This window comes from Rattus norvegicus, chromosome 5 (assembly GCF_036323735.1).
Source record: "Rattus norvegicus strain BN/NHsdMcwi chromosome 5, GRCr8, whole genome shotgun sequence".
In the NCBI taxonomy this organism is placed as follows: domain Eukaryota; kingdom Metazoa; phylum Chordata; class Mammalia; order Rodentia; family Muridae; genus Rattus; species Rattus norvegicus.
The window spans coordinates 7923383-7939929 of NC_086023.1; the positions used below are offsets into that span (position 1 = coordinate 7923383).

At 46.3% G+C, this 16547-nt stretch overlaps 1 long non-coding RNA gene across 4 annotated transcripts in view; it reads right to left on the reverse strand.

Moving 5' to 3' along the window:
• LOC102555040 (uncharacterized) overlaps positions 1-9003 on the reverse strand; it is a 133966-nt gene extending 124963 nt beyond the window's left edge. For 3 of the 4 annotated variants that reach the window (XR_010066468.1, XR_001837862.3, XR_010066467.1), the window contains exons 1-2: positions 8384-9003; positions 5304-5539 (exon numbers count right to left, since the gene is read on the reverse strand). This is a non-coding gene — a long non-coding RNA (uncharacterized LOC102555040). Of the gene's footprint in view, positions 1-5303; positions 5540-5705; positions 5905-8383 lie in introns of those variants that run through there. The other variant, XR_001837860.3, reaches the window with a different exon arrangement.
• Positions 9004-16547: the final 7544 nt, after the last annotated feature.

Consider the following 16547-nt stretch of genomic DNA (forward strand, 5'->3'; position numbering starts at 1 on the left):
TTCCATTTCCACTTGTACCGAAGCAGCCTATGCAAAAGGCTGGGGGTAAATATGTTGCTGAGGATTCAGAAAACAAGCAAGGAGCCTGCGTACCGGGAGTGGGCTAGAGGAGGGGATTCAGAAAACAAGCAAGGAGCCCGAGTACCAGAGTGGGCTAGAGGAGGGCTTGATGCATTTCATGGCTGTCCTCCTACCTTGATCGAGAAGACAATGAGAGAAGAGACCCGGCTTTTCAATACCAAGAGGTCTGGTGACTCTGGCACAGGACTAAAAGCCTGAGTATCAGCTCTTTCTGTGGGTTTAGGTCGATTTGCATGTCTTTTGGAGGACACAGTGTAGGACCTTGAAAGAAATTCTAAGGACCCGGGCTAGTGCTTGGAGCTGACACGACATTTGAGGGTCTTTTGAAATGGTGGATGTATGTCACCTGAGCTTCTATTGTGCCGGGATGATATCAGACAGATCAAAGAGCTGGTGTCTATTCTCTATGTCTGAAATAGAAGCTGGGGTAAGCATCTTAAAGGCTGTAAGAGCAATATTTATCCAAATTCTTGTTCCTAAAAGGAAAAGGAAATCCTGCATTGTAGACAAGTGGGCCTGCAGTCTGGGATGAAGGACTGTCATATCTGATCCAACTGAGGTCTTATTTCTACTTCTTGACAGCCATGTGATCATAGCCCACTCACTGGCTCAGCCAGCAGAGATCCCAGGGTCTTCGAAGATACAGTAGAGATAATAATATCTAGACATAGAACCATTGAAAGATCAGACAAAAGACACGAAAGACCCCTCCCCTGAGTACAGAGTAGAAACTGGCTGATAGTGTTTTAGCCCTGTACCAGGGTCACCAGGCTTATTGGTAAAAACTCAGTCTCTTCTCTCATTGTGTTGCAGAACTGGAGGGCACAAAACAGTACCCTTGGCCCCAAATAGCATTTTTAAAGTTCTAAAGGGCACTCTGGACTCGTGACCACATTGATGACGTTGTAGCCATATCAGGTCTTGGGAAAAACTTGTACAGCAGGAGCTTCCCCTGCCCCTGGGGTGGATCCAGTGTACCTTCACAGCTCCTGCGTGATGTGGGGTCCAACTCTCTCCAGCTGATGCCACACAGAGCCGGACAGTGTTGGGCCACAAGAAGGACTGTTCCAGCTGACTTCCTGCGGTGAGATCTCACACAGTCGTCCTCCCTCGGAAGATGTGCTCAGATGTGCTGCTGAGAAAACAACCCACTTCCTTCGGAGACTTCAAAAGCCCACGCCTGCTCTACCGCTGCACATTTTTGCAGCTGAAGGAGAACTGCTGGAAATAGGAGTTTCCCTGACATCATCCTCTGAGGCCAACTGTGTTCTCTGGGAGACACCAGGGAGTTGGCTCAGGAAGGGCTGGGTGGGAATTGATGCTGCTTTGCTCAAAGGTGCTGCGTTCTTCCCTCAGGGAGGAAAAGTGGGGCTCATAGTTGAGAACTTTCACTTGCCCCTCATGGCATCACAGTTCAGACTATGAGCCCGGAGTGGGAGAGGGAAGCAGGTAGATTGTCAAATATTCCAGCCATTCCTCTCCGCACCCCCAGCCCCAACTCTTTCTCCAGTGGACTCCTCTTGTTCCTTCTGGTTCCCATTCTTCGAGTAGTACTCAGAGGTGCCTAGCAGGTCTGGGGGTGTAGCTCAGTGCTCGAGTGTTTGTCCAGCATGCTCAAGGCTTTGGGTTAGATTCTCAGCACTGCAACAACCAAAAATGTAGCGGCCACAGTGGCTCTGACAGAACAAGCCTGACAACCTGGATTGGATCCCTGGAGTCCACATGATGTAAGATGTGACGTGCCTTTTCCCTTCCTACACACACGATAAATAAACTCTCGGGGAAATTCTTAATGTTGGCTATTGTTCTATGTGGTTGGGATGAATTTCTCTGAAAATTGACAGGAAAGAAGAAACACCTATCTCACGATTCTCTGTGAACTGTTATTTCTGAATAACGAAAGATTAGATACATAAAAAGTCCAAGATGAGCACGGAGTCATATACTTGTAACCCAGCATTCTGGAGACTGAGTCAGGGGCTCTTGAGTTCCAGACAAGCCTAGAGGCCATAGTGAAGCACTGTCTAAAAAACATGAATGTTCTCCCACAAATGAAAGACTGAGGAACTAGAAAACTATGGTTTTGCAGTCTCTGATTATCAATGGTTGCTGACTGACGAAGGGGAAGTTTACAACAGGAAACGGTAACAGAGAACATTGTGTTCTGTGTTGTTTTTGGCTTGATTGCATTTGAAACGATATCTCTGTACATGGTCTGGGGTGGCCTTGAGCTTTATACCTTCCTGCCTTCTCCTCCTTAGGAACTGAAAATATAGGTGGGACCTCCATGCTCTGTTGAGAGGATTGTGTACAGCAACCTCAGCCAGGGGCACTGTTCTGTGCTTGTAGCCCAGCCATCAGGAGGCTGAAGGAGGAGGATCCTCAATTCCCATAGTTCCGGCACAGCCTGGACAGTGTAGTGACATGCCATGCCTTTTGAAGAGCGCGGAGAACCTCGGTGACGACAAATGCTGTGATGTGATTTTTGTGTATAAAGTGCTTCAAACCGTTCACTCTTCCGCGTGTTTGTGGTGGACGATGTAATCTCTCAGCCGCCTGCCGCTCCTGCTGCCTGCTGCCACACCCTCCTCACCACCGTGGAATTGTAAGCCTGAATAAACTGTTCCTTCTACAGGTGGCCTGGGTCATGGTCCATCAGAGCAACAAAAAGGCACTTCTTCACTCTGCCTCCAGCTCTGAGCTATTCAATATGATAGCCATGGTATCCCTGAACACTCGAAATGGGCTATCCTCACGGAGCAACACTTTGAACAGCTAATATGCATATTTGATTTTGAACAATGTAAAGAGGAACAAAAATTTTTGTTTAGAATTTTATATCAATCACATTTTGAACTGATGATATTTTGGCTGTTTCACATTGAATTAAACATAGTATTAAAAGTAATTTCAGGACTGAAGAGATGGCTCAGTAGTAACAGTATTTGCAGTGGACCCACGATGGGATTCGTAACCAGATCCAGAGGCTGTTCACTTCACTGAACGTCATTGCTCTATCCCTAATTTCACAGTGTGAAGAAAGTTCTGACCACATGAGAATTACTTAAACAATGCCAGAATGTGGGGAAATTCTGCCAATATAAAAATGACTTGTTTTCTGCAGTGACGAAATGATTTGGAACAGGAAGGGAAGGAAATGGCTTCAGGTCTCAGTCTCTTATTCTGGGTGATGGATAGCCAGATACAGTTTCTGAATGGTGAGACATGAGTGTTTTGGATCAGAAATAGTTTCTCACCAGAAGGAACTGATGGTGGTTCTGGCAGAGCTCTCTCATGAAGCCGTGGTTCTGGTCACATGACATGACTTTACATTGCACATATTACTCTACAGTGAACACTGCCCCAAACAGTTCAGCTTGGATTACAGACTTCTGACTTCCACATGCACACTGTGGCATAAGTGCGCCTACACACTCATACACACACACTCATACACGGTCATACACACACTAAATTCCTACCATCATTACTCCACGTAAACAAATTACTATACCTTTGTCTTATATTATACTAGAATGGTATATATATGTATATATATACATATATATATATATATATATATATATATATATATATATATATATATATATATATATATTTGGGACAGTGTTTCTCTATGTAGCCCTGACTGCCCTCGAATTCTCTGTTAGACCAGGCTGGTCTCATACTCACAGAGATCTGCCTGCCTCTGCCTCCAGAGTGCTGGGATTAAAGAAAGGCAAGCATCACCACTGCCCAGTTAGAATATTTGACTTTAAGAATTGTTATCAATGGGCTGGAGAAATGGCTTAATGATTACGAGCACTTGTTGCTCCTGCAGAGAACCAGGGTTCAATTCCCAGCATCTGTAGAAACAGCACAATCGTCTATAACTACAGATCCAGGGATCTAACGTTCTATTCTGGCCCCTACATTCACCAGACATCCATGTAATGCACAGGCACACCTGTAAGCAAAACACCTATTTACATAATATAAAAATAAAAACTAAACTAAACACTGTCTGGGGTCTGGAAGAAAATCAGTGGATGAGTGTTTGGTGTGCAAGCATGAGGCTCTAGTGTGATCCTGAGGACCTACATGAAGAGTGTAGACAGGAGGACGCAGCCTCATGCTGCTAGCACGGGGCAGGCACAGACAGGCATATCCCTGGAGCTCACAGGCAGACAACCTACTGAGTGAAGTCTAGTGAAAGATCTTATCACAAAAAAAATCAAGGTAAGTTAGTGGTGAGGAAGACACCTGGGGTTAACCTCTGGCTTGCATACATGTACACACACACACACACACACACACACACACACACACATGCATACACCCACAATAGAAGGGGCCAGATGGGAGGAGGAAGGAGATCAACAAAGGCAGAAGGACAAGAGAGGGGGATGGTGGCCATGATCAAGCACATTATGTACATGTATGAGAATGTCATAATGAAACCCATTATTATGTATGATTAATATATGCTAAGAAAATCACTTTAAAGATTTAATTCTTCATCTAGAAATAAACAGGCAAATCCCTTGTATTGGTTTGCAAATTTTCTTTCATACTTAGTAAATGACAAAATAATATGTCTTCTAATGAATTGTTCTTTTAAATTTTCCTGTGTAACTTTCTAATCAGTAAGTGATTGAACTGTACATCTGTTCTGTACATCTAAATTCCTATGGCTGCATAGGAATGCCTGGGGCAAAGGAGGTCCAAGTAGCTAGAGCTCTCGAAGCCTTGTTTAGACTGAAATAGATGAAGCAGCCAGGTGCACACAACATCTGACCCTTGTTTGCTTCCTCGGCAACCAGTTACACAAAGAGACCTCTGGAAAAATCAGGAAAGTGACTATTGGGACTGGCTGTTAGATCATATTAAGATTATATTGCTTACTTTGTTGCAGGTAATAATGGCATTATAGTTATGTTTTTGAAAACGCCCCTATCTGGAGCTACAATGCAGCTCAGTGATAAAACACGTGCGTAGCATTCACGAGGACACGTGCACGTTTACCTCTTAGGATTGTGTGATGATTGATTCTACTGTCAACTTAACCACACATTACCGCCACTCGAATAGGGATTCCCCAACTAAAGAATTTTCCTGATTGCTCTAAATGGCGCAGGACACTGTACCCCAACTGTGGGCAGCAGCATCTCGTTGGAAACCCAGATAAAAGAGGTTAACAGAGGAGGAAGATCGTTCCTTACCTTCTGCTTGCTTGACCTTCCTTCCCTCTTGCTGCTCGGCCTCCGCTCCGGATACTGAGTTCGTTTACCGTTGCTTCTGTTGTTGTTGCCTTTGATGCTCTTAGAACCAGTCCTTCCATTGTGGACAGAAGGCCAGCGGCTCTCCAGGCCTGTCTGGGATTGTGGTGCTAGACTGGAACTGCTCAAGTACCTGGGCTTGTGCACTGAGCAGCTGCCTCGTTCTCAGCTTCTCGGGCCTGAGAGAGACATGTTACCATTTAACATAAGCTGTATTAATAGAACACACACACTCAGTCTCCAATGTATACACACACACACACACACACACACACACACACACACACACACGCACTGTTTGTTTTGTTCCTCTAGAGAACCCTAACTTATAGAGACAGTAATCACCGGCATTTGCTTTAAATGCTTTTGAAGTTCACAGTCAACAGTGTTTGGAGAAAGGATGCCAAATGGATACAGTTCTAGGCAGTGAACATCCAAAGTGAAATCCCTGCACTTTAGGGATCGAGGCAGGAGGATAGCTGTAAGTTTGAGAGTTGCCTGGGTAAGATAGTTCTAGGATACCCTTGATTATGATGACCCTACCAAAAAACAAAAACAAACAAAACAAAGACATATGGAGAGAAGGGAGAAGCCCCACCCACTCTGACCTCTGGCCTTGTGATGACATAGGTCATGCCTACGTTATCATAAAGAGTGCAGGCTATCCCAGAAGCAGCTGGAAAGTCCTGAATTCCTAGAGTGGGAGGAGGATTGGCAAAGCCTGAGGTAATCTTCTGAAGGTCTGGAAAGAGCCTATCATGAACCAGACCAGATCACCCCACAGGCTGCTCATGTGGGCGTCTTGGCCCAGGTGATGACTGTCCGTGGTGTATCCTCAGTTCACAAGCGGCACAAGTACAATCCCATCTTATTAACTGACATAGCACTGCAGCCATCAAGGATCAGGTACATAAATAGCCATGGCCACTGAGCAGCATGTTGTTTGAAACAGTCCTGTGGGTTGTACCTGACTCGCTTGTTAGTAGAAGAGACAGCCAAACCTTAATTTTGCCCCTGGGGTGTCCTGGCTGATTACCTGAGCATCTTTCTCACTCCGCCTCAGTCAGCTTGTGACTGAGACTGTTTCTGTAAAGAAACTCCTCCATGCTTTTACAGAGCAGTCTATTCCTGAAGTGCTGAGCAGTACATCTGTGCTGCTGTAACGAAACACTACAGACTGATAATTCATAAAAGAGGTTTGTTACTCTGGATGCTGCAAAGTCCAAAATTAAGGCACTAATAGTTCTGTTGTCGGATGAAGGATGATCTCTGCTTCCTTCACCTCTGTGTCTTCACAATGTAGAAGGGGGAAAGACAAAAGGTGTGTGTGTGTGTGTGTGTGTGTGTGTGTGTGTACATGTGTTTGTATATGTGTGTATATGATATATATTATATATGTATATGTGGATAAAAATGTGTGTATATGTGTGTATACATGTATGTATGTGTGTATGTGTACTTGTACATGTGTATATATGTGTGCCTATATGCATGTATATATATGTGTGTGCATGTGTGTGTATGTACACGTGTATGTGTACATGTATGTATACTTATGTGTACATGTGTGTATGCATGTGTGTGTGTGTGTGTGTGTGTGTGCCCGTGTGCTCTTGTGTGTGTGTTTGAGACAGGGTCTTACTATGTAGTCCCAGCTATCTTGGATCTTGCAATCCTTTGACCTCAGCCTCCAGAGTGCTGTAGAAGTCTCTTTTAGAAGACTCTCACAAAGGTCCTGCCTGGACTTACTGTGTCATTGGGAATTAAGTTTCTATAGGACTTTGGAATGACATAAACAGTCAAACTGTAGCAGACGGGAGCCCTCAGCTACCTTGTCAAGTACAGAGAAGGGACAGAATGCAGCCAGGGGAGGCAGAGCCTCACTGTATAGATCCTGGAGATGCATGCTCTAGGATTTCATTTAATCCACTGCATCTGTTGACCAATTGCGTGGCCTTCAGCAAATAGCCCTCTAAGCCCCGGTGCCTTAAAAATCAGGCCTTTAATATTACTGTGAAAAAAGGATCCCATACAGCATATGGCACAGTGCTGCACCTGGTAAGCACTTGAGAGATGGCAGCTGTGGGTGTTGTATCACTGTCGTTGTTGAGCACCGAGTTCTCCCTGGCTAAGAGAGCTTTGCACATAGGGTCGATGTATATGTCCAGACCGAAGCTTGGAGCTGCACAGCCTCCTGCTGCAAGGCGGGGCTCTTCCTTCTTGTCCTTTCCTGCCCCTGCCTTTTCTCTTCACTTCACTTTGACAGTCTTATTATACTGCCCAGCTTGTCTTGAACTCACAGCCTCCTGCCTCAGCCTCCCCAGGACTGGGATTACAAGGCACATTATGTTCTCCTCAGTCCTTTCACGCCACTGTGTAGCCTCCTCCTTCTTTGGGAAGGATGGTGTGAATGATAGATAGAGACTGCCCTGGCTTCCCTTCAAGAGGAATAGTTACTTTTGTCTGATTGCTGATTGATGTTTGTTTAGCCTCTCTCTCTCTCTCTCTCTCTCTCTCTCTCTCTCTCTCTCTCTCTCCCCGTCCCCCCCCCCCCGACCGTGTGTGTGTCTTTGTATGTAGTCCAGACTGTTCTCAGGCTGCTTCAGCAAGCCAGGTGCTGAAATTATAGGCATGTGTTACTATGCCCAGCTAGTAAATTGGGTTATAAGCTCAGTATAAACCATGTCACAAACCTGTAGTAATTCCCAAATGCTGGTATCCGATACGCACTTAATAAATATTTATTAAGTGATCAGTGGAGGTTTCTTATTTTAAGGCAGTGTTGTGGAGGGCGGAGGGACATCTTTTAAGCCTGGGGACTCGGCTGAGACCAATCACTCCACAGAGGGTGGCTTCCTGACTGAGTTACCCAGAAAGCCAAACTGGCATAATAGCCTAAGACCAGAGTGTCTGGGGGTAGTAGTGATGGGAGCTGGAGATCGTCCTCCTAGCTGTGCCTCAGATCCATTAAGGTCTGCTTCTATGGGATGGCTTCCCGGGGGGGGATGGGGAAGGAAGCTCACCACTTAAGTCATTTATGCTCTGACGGCCCAGGCCTGAGAAAAAGACTCCTGGGAGCGATCCTGAAGGGCGGGAGGTTGCATTAAATGGCTTAATAGATCCTGGCAGCTTCAGGAAAGACTAATGGTTCAGCGTTAATTGAAGAGGGACTTCAGATTTGCACGTTCAGCTCTCACTGGCTTCGAAGCATTGCAGACTTCCAATTCACAATGGCTATGACAGAAACAGGCACTGAATTTCCACACCGACCATCTTCTCTGGGCATCTCCTGTGAAGCAGACAGAGTGCCTAGGTTGTGCACAGCATGGGGTCCAAGAGACGAAGTAGCTGGCCTTGTCCCCAGGAGCCTCAATTAAGAAGGGCAGAGAGTGAGCATTAGAAAGAGTGAGACTGGCGGTGGCCAGCAGTATATCAGAGGAAGGCCCTTTCAGGAAGCATGAATCATGGCTGTGCTTGGAGCTGGAGGGGGATGGAGATAGGAGGAGTATAGTCGGCCTCTCAGGTGGGCAAACATGGGTTCTCAGCTAAGGAAGCCCTGTATGGCCAGGCCGGAAGTGACACAGGAGCACAAAGGAGCCAAGGCAAAGGGTGAGTGGACAGGTGACGTTGGTCCTGAAGGGCCCCTGCTTCCTTGGGAGTATTTTGCTTACCCTCTGATGTGACTGTGAGTCACAAGAGGTTGGGAGCACAGCTATGACATATGCAGTTATGGGCTGCAGAAAAGTGCAAAGGGCATATACACGAAAGCAGAGACTTCTTTATAGAGTCACGATGGAGGATACATCTGAAATAGCGTTGGGAATGCTGCTACGCTAGCTGTAGCAGTGGGCAGCTTAGTGCAGTTCTCTGAGAGCCTTTCTCTAGAAGTAAAAAGGAAGATGGTCCCGTTTCCCACACACTGGGTGGCTGTAAAAAGTGTTTACATGTCAGGAAAATGAGGATTCTCTGAGAATCACACCCTCCAGTACCTGCACATCTTAGGGGTTCTATCAGTTGACAAAACACCATGACTGAAAGTGACTCGAGGAGGAAAGGTTCATTCATCTCACATGTCCTGGTCATAGTCTATCAGTGAGGAAGCCAAGGCAGGAAGTTAAGGCCGGAACTGAAGCAGAGGTCATAGGAGGGCTGCTTACTGGATCTCCTCACGCATGACTTACTCTGCTTGCTTTTTAATTTCATGAAGGAATACCAGCCTAGCGGTATTCCAACCACAAAGAGCTGGGCTCTCCCAGATCAATCATTAATCAAAAAATGCTCTACAGTCTTGCTTACAGCCAGATTTTATGAAGATATTTTCCCAACCAAATGTCCCTTTTCTGGGCTGGAAAGATGGCTCAGCTTTTAGAAGCTAGATTCACAACCAAAAATTAAGAGAGTCCTTTTCCCCAAATGACCCTAGTTTGTGTCAAGGTGACATAAAACTACCCCGCACACGGTATCTTTGATTTCTCAGTCTCCAAAATTCAGAAGCAAATGTGGGATATTTTGTTGTAGTTAAAATAGAAAATAACCACACACACACACACACACACACACACACACACACACACACACACATACACACACACTCACTAAACAGCACCAAAAAATCCTTTCCAGGTATTCAAAGTGGTAGGGATAGAAGATCCTGTCACTCTTTGAGAACACAGCTACTTGATTTTCACTGCTCAACACAGAGGCCGCAGAGCACTTTTCCTGAACAATGTAGGGACTTCCTTTCTGTGGAAGGAAGTTAGTGTTGGGTCCGTGAATGCTATAGACTGAGTTAATAGATAGTGTAGCACACAATGGGTTCCAAGCTGCTATAGTCATCATGAACAATGGAAGTCTCATATAATCAGCACAACCCTTGAAACCTTCCCAGGGAATCCAGTTTCAAACCAAGTTACCACCATCATAGCAGAATCATGCTTTTCTGGGTTACGACAATGTTGGTTGAACACATTGGTCTTACTGGAGGGAAATACTCTTTGAGAATTACCAAAGTGGTGCTGAGTACAGTGAGATGCAGACTAGCAGAGCCAGTCCACCCTTCTGTCTGCAATGAGCTGTCACTGAATAATGGCACAGGGGGTCCTGCTTGCTTCTCTCTGTCTCCTTTCTCTTACATTACTGAACAGGCCATTGAAACCATAGAAACCTGAGGAGCACCTAGTGTCATGATTTCTTGTTTGCTTGTGTAACGAATGCCTGTGTTCATCTCCTGGGATGTGTTTACTGAGCTCTGTTCATGCCACATTCCTCAGAGCCCATGGCTGTGCATGGCACACTGTAGGGTCTCCACCACTGGGGACTGAGTGACTTCATACTCAAAAAGCCAGGATTGGCAGGGAGGAGGGCTGGGGTAAGGAGATAGGAGAGGTTGGTGCTCCTCTTACTGGGTATGGTCAGCCTAATACGGTGCATGATATGAGTGCTTGGCATCAGTGGAAAGACCACATTTCCAATGTGAAGAAGGAGCTATCAGCAAAATCAACAACAGAAGAAAAGTTGTGGTGGGCACAGAGGGTGTGTAAGTTAGATTTCTGCCTCTGACAAGATACCTGGGACAGTCACCTTAAGGGTGTGGATGGTGGTTTGCTTTGACTCATGGTTTCAGGGATCTCACTACAATGACTGCTTGGCCATGTTGCTTTGGGCCATATAGACTATCATGATAGGAACTCACAGAAGAGAAAGGGATTGGGGGCCCAATGTTCCCCTCAAGGGCATGGCCCGATGACTGATAGGTTTTTAGGGAGGGAGAGGTGATCAAGAGAGCAAAGTATGGATGGTTCTTCAAGTTCTGTTAAAAGACTTATCAACAGTACAGTGTGTAGTTGGGGGAGTCCTGAAGAAAGTGGCTCTAGTCACAACAGCAAAGCAAGGAGCCTATCCTTAAAGGTGTCTGAGAGGAGGGAAGCCTAATGCCACAAGGCAGCAGACATAGTTAATATGTGAGCCATGCTACGTGACAGAAGTCACAGAGACCCTAGGTAGAAGATGGAGTTAATGAAGGTGCCACAACAGTCAAGCTACTGGATGCTTGTGAGAACAGTGGGTGGTCTGTCAGCTCTTCCCAGTAGCATCCCGAAGGGACAGCAGGAGGGTAGAAGGGTGTGATCAGGTCTGGGAGGCAGGAGGACCTGGAGGGAAGGACCGGACTCCTAACAGTGACCAGCTTCAGTCCACAAGGGTCCATGGCTTTCCCATAGGGCCACAGGTTGGAGACCATGCCTTCACCACCGGGGCTTTGGACACAAAGTATTTAAGATCCAACCCTGAAGGAGACAGAGACTTCGGGTAAGGGAGGCACCCAAGAATCAATGGAGGTGAACTTAGCATGACTCACTACATTGGGGATGTGGAACCTGAAGAGGCCACCTCCTGTATGACAGGAACTCCAGTGGAGCGACAGAGACACCAACCCACCCACAAAGCTTTGAAACCAAAATTTTATTCTGTCTACAAGAAATGCAGGCACTGGGAATGGAGCAGAAACTGAAGGAATGGCCAACCAATAAAACCAGCCTAACTTGACACCCATCGCATGAGCAAGCATCAATCCCTAACACTTTAATGGTACTCTGTTATGTTTGCACGTTGTCCTCTGAGAGACCCCACCCAGCAGCTGACTCAGACAGATGCAGAGACCCACAGCCAAGCCATTGATGGAGCTTGGGGACTCTGATGGAGGAACAGGAGGAAGGACTGCAGTCCCTAAGGGGACAGGAACCCCACACACAGGAAGACCAGCAGAGTCAGCTAACCTGCACCCTGGGGCTCCCAGAGACCGAACCACCAACCAAAGAGCATGCACGGGCTGGACCTAGGCCTCCTCACACATAGGTAGCAGATGTGCCGCTTGGTCTTGATGTGATCCCTGAATAACTGGGGCTGTCCCAAAAGCTGTTGCCTGTCTGTGGGATATGTTCTTCTAGCTGGGCTGCCTTGTCTGACCCCAGTGGACGAGGAAGTGCCTAGCCTCTCCGAGAATTGAAATGTGGGGGGAAGGTGGGGAGAGATATCCAGGGGGTACCACCCACTCAGAGGCGAAGGGGAGGGAAGCGGGGACAGTGTTGTGGGATTGTGGGAGGGGTGACCAGGAGAGGGCAGTGAGTGGGATGTAAAGTGAATAAGTTAGGGATCCTCCTGACTTTCCTCTGATCTCCATCCTGAGGACAGCTCTCAGCCCCACCTAGCCTGGGTGCACTTCAGATTGACCAATGCCTGTAGTGCACTGCTCTGTGACTCTTTGCTCCTAGGGAGGGTGGATGACATTAGGGGACACTGTTTCTCATATCTGCTCTGGGGATCAGACAGTATAAGAACTGATGTTTGCTGGGCTCACCTCAGAGGAGGTGAGGAATCCTGCACCTACCCTGCCAGTGTCATTATGAGTGTGGGTCTCTGAACTCCAGAGATCTGCGGCTGAGGACAGCACTCTCCTCTGTGCAGCGGATTCATGCTGTTCTGCTGTCACAGAAGGGGGAGGGGTGTCCCCTGCTCTGGGGTGGGACAACTTTTTCTGCTGCAGACCTTTGATTTACATCCCAGGTGCAGCTTCTAAGGTCATGGCAGGACAGTCAGGTGCCACAGAGCAAAGCAGCCACCTGACTCATCAGGAGCCAGGTCAGTCACAACGTACATGGAGTGCAATATGCATCTTATTTTGCTGGGGAAATTCTCTGTGCCTATATAGTAGCCAATTCAGGCTACTGTAACAAACAAAGATCTGTATCTGTGAGGTCCACTTCCTCATAGAATGTGTATTAAGCAGCTTTCTGTCACTGTAACAAAATGCTCAAGAGAAACAACTTATAAAGAGGGAAGGTTTACCTTAGCTCAGGGTGGTACAGTTCAGTTAGCTGGTTTTTCCTTTGTAACTGTGTGGCCCCGGGGGACTGTGGAGAAGAAATGTTCACATCAGGGAAGCTAAGGAAACTGAACTGAAGGGGAGGGGCCGTTGCAACATTCTCTTCAACCTCACCTTCTAAAAGTCCTTCCATCTCCCAAGTGTCACAGTCCAGGAACTGAGAGTTTTACACATGAGCCAAACTATATAGTAGAGGCCATGAGGGTACCACGCTTACCTCCCAGAAGCCCCATCTCACCCATCAGTGGGGAGAGGTTCAGCATATGCACTTGAGGGTGAGGGATAGCACTATTCAAACTATAGCAAATACAAAACCAGAGTGGCAGCATTTTATAACCTGATCCCCTGCCCTCACACACACTTTCCCCACATCAGGATCCCCATCCAGTGTTTAAATGCAGGGATATCACCCTCTTTTTTATAGCTACATAATATTCTGAGGTAAGCATTTGCCATCATTTGTTCAATAGCGTCCTATTTATTATTGGGCATGCTAAGTTGCTGGTATCGTCTGCAATCATTATAGGCAATACTGTCACGATGCTTTTGTGTGTAATCACATCTGTTTGATAGTTACTAAAAAGATTTTCCTTGAAGTAAAGGCATGAACTGAAGGATGTGAATGCTATCATATGGGTCATACTAATGGGTCAATTTTCAGCCTCTGGGCAACAGGCAGAAAGTCTCAGTGAAACCCAGATGTGGCAGCACACGACTTTAGTACCAGCATGTATGAGACAGGTGGATTCCTCAGTATGAGGCCAGCTTGGTCTACAAGGTGAGTTCCAGGACAGCTGGAGTTACGTGGACAAGCCCTGCCTTGAAAACCAAGGAATAAAAAAGTGTCAGTGGATATATGCATTCTTTAAGTTTTGATTTTTATTCTATATATAGATATTTTGCCTGCATGTATGTCTGTGTACCATGTGCATGCCTTATGCTCAAGGATTCCAGAAACAGATATTGAATCCCCTTGGAACTAGAATTACAATGGTTGTGAGATTGAACCCAGGTCCCCTGGAAGAGCAGCCAGTGCTCTTAATGGTGGCACCATCTCTAGCCCCACCTACATTATTTTTTGTCTTTACTACACTTGAGGTATTTATTTTGTTTTGATTTTTGTGTTTTTCTTTTTATTTATTTACTTTTCAAAATTAGGCATGTGTCTATATGCTGTGTACATGTGTGGGTTGATACATGTGGGTGCAGTACCGATGGAGACCAGAAGATGGCATCTGAATCCCCCTGGGTCTGCAGTTACTGGAGTGACCGGATGAGGTGCTGGGAACTGAAACCAGGGCCTGCCAAGAGCCGCAAGTGCTCTTACCTGCTGAGCCATCTCTCCAACTCCTTCGAGTTTTCACTTTTGACCACTAGAGATTGGTTTCTCTAGAGATTGGGTTTCTCCATCTACATATGTGTTTCTTTAAAGTATAACAAAGGTAGCTTATTTGTGAAGTTTTCATTTTTATATTAACATATATATTTGAGACAAAGTTTCACATCGTAGAGCCCTAGTTTGTCTGGAATGTGCAGTGTTTATCATGCTGGCCTCAAACTCAGAATTTTCCCTGGCTCTGCCTCCTAAACACTGACATTAAAGTTGTGCACCACCACACTGGAAGTTCAAGTCTGAGCCAAAGTGGCTCGTTCCACTTCATAAGGCTATGCAGACAGCTATGACATAATATCTATTCTGTCTATTGGGTTTCAGTCCAGGCCTCACCTCCTCCAGGAAGCCTTCTCTGACTTCCCGAGGTTATCTAGCTGTCCATCACTTCTTGGAATAATCCTTTCCCATGGACTTACTCATCGCATATCACCTGCTACTCATCTGTCTGCTCCCCTAGGGTGGAGCCCATTAGGTCACACTTGCATTCTCAGTTAGTGAGTAAGAGGGCACGGGTGGGGGAGAAGGAAGCAATGGATACCAGGGAGCCCCAGGACTGGCCACCGGCGATGGGCTTAGACAAGCAAAAATAAACCTTTGAAGATTGGGTGTGGCAGAGGAGGAAGATAAGCAAGAGGGCTGGACAGCCAGATGCAAGCAGTGTCCTGGGGAGAGATACTTCAGCTCCAGCCCGGGACTGTCTGACACCGAATTCCAGGTCTCTTTCCAGATTCCTTAAGATGCTCAGAAAGCTGTCTGTGCCTCCACTTTCCTCATTGGTAGAAAGGTCTGTCTATCACGGCAGCAAGGACGAGCAGCCTCACATTCCCCAGCCCGTTTCCTCTGGGCATCTCCTGCTTTCTTGAGACTCTGCTGGAAATGTGGCGTGCATGCAGTACACATGGGCCCCAGGGGGATACTATGGCCCTCTCAAGCTACTCCCTGGAAAACACTCGTCCATTTTCCTTCTCTGTGAAGTGACCTGCTCTGATGGTTCACACAACTGACTTATATGGAGTGTAACAGTCTGTGAGCGGCTCTCTCGTGCTCTCATTTGTTTTACTTTTGGAGACCGGGTCTCCAGGCTGGCCTCAAGTGTCCTGTGCAGCTGAAAGCTGAGGCTGACCCCATTGCCTCCACCTCCACACTGCTGGGACTACAGGTCTGCGCCTCATACTGACTCACTCGTCATACTTTGTGGTACACTGTACCAGTTGGAGGTGCTTCGGGGTTTTGTTTTTGTTTTTTTGTTTGTTTTTTTTTTCTGGCTAAATAATTTTCCAATTATTTTATCCCTACTATGGATAATCCTTTTATTCGTTCACTGGCATTTGGGCTGTTGCCCCTTTTGATGTCATCAGTAGTACTGCTACGAAGATTGAGAGTGTCCCTTCCCTTAGCTGCAGAGGAAATGCTCCATGAAGTCTGTTTGCTTTGCTTTTTCTCATACGTGCACATCTATGCTAAAGGTCATTTAGTAGTTAGGTATAATGAGGTTAGGAGTAATAACTAATGAGAAAACAGTTAAGTTGACACGAAGGAAGAGGGATTCATAACATTGAGGATTTGCCTCTCTCTCTCTCTCTCTCTCTCTCTCTCTCTTGCTTCCTCTTCCTCCTCCTCCTCCCCTTCTTCTTCTTCTTCTTCTTCTTCTTCTTCTTCTTCTTCTTCTTCTTCTTCTTCTTCTTCTTCTTCTTCTTCTTCTTCTTCTTCTTCTTCTCCTCTTCCTCCTCCTCCTCCTCCTCCTCCTCCTTCTTCTTCTTCTTCCTTTTTGATGGCCATTTTCTTAACTGCTAATTGAAGTGGGAGGATCCAGTCCACTGTGGGCAGTATGTGTGTGCTGGGTCAAGGGAAGTGTTCCTAGTCAGACAGAGCAGGATACAAATGTAAAACTTCTCAATTGTTTGCCTCTTTCAAT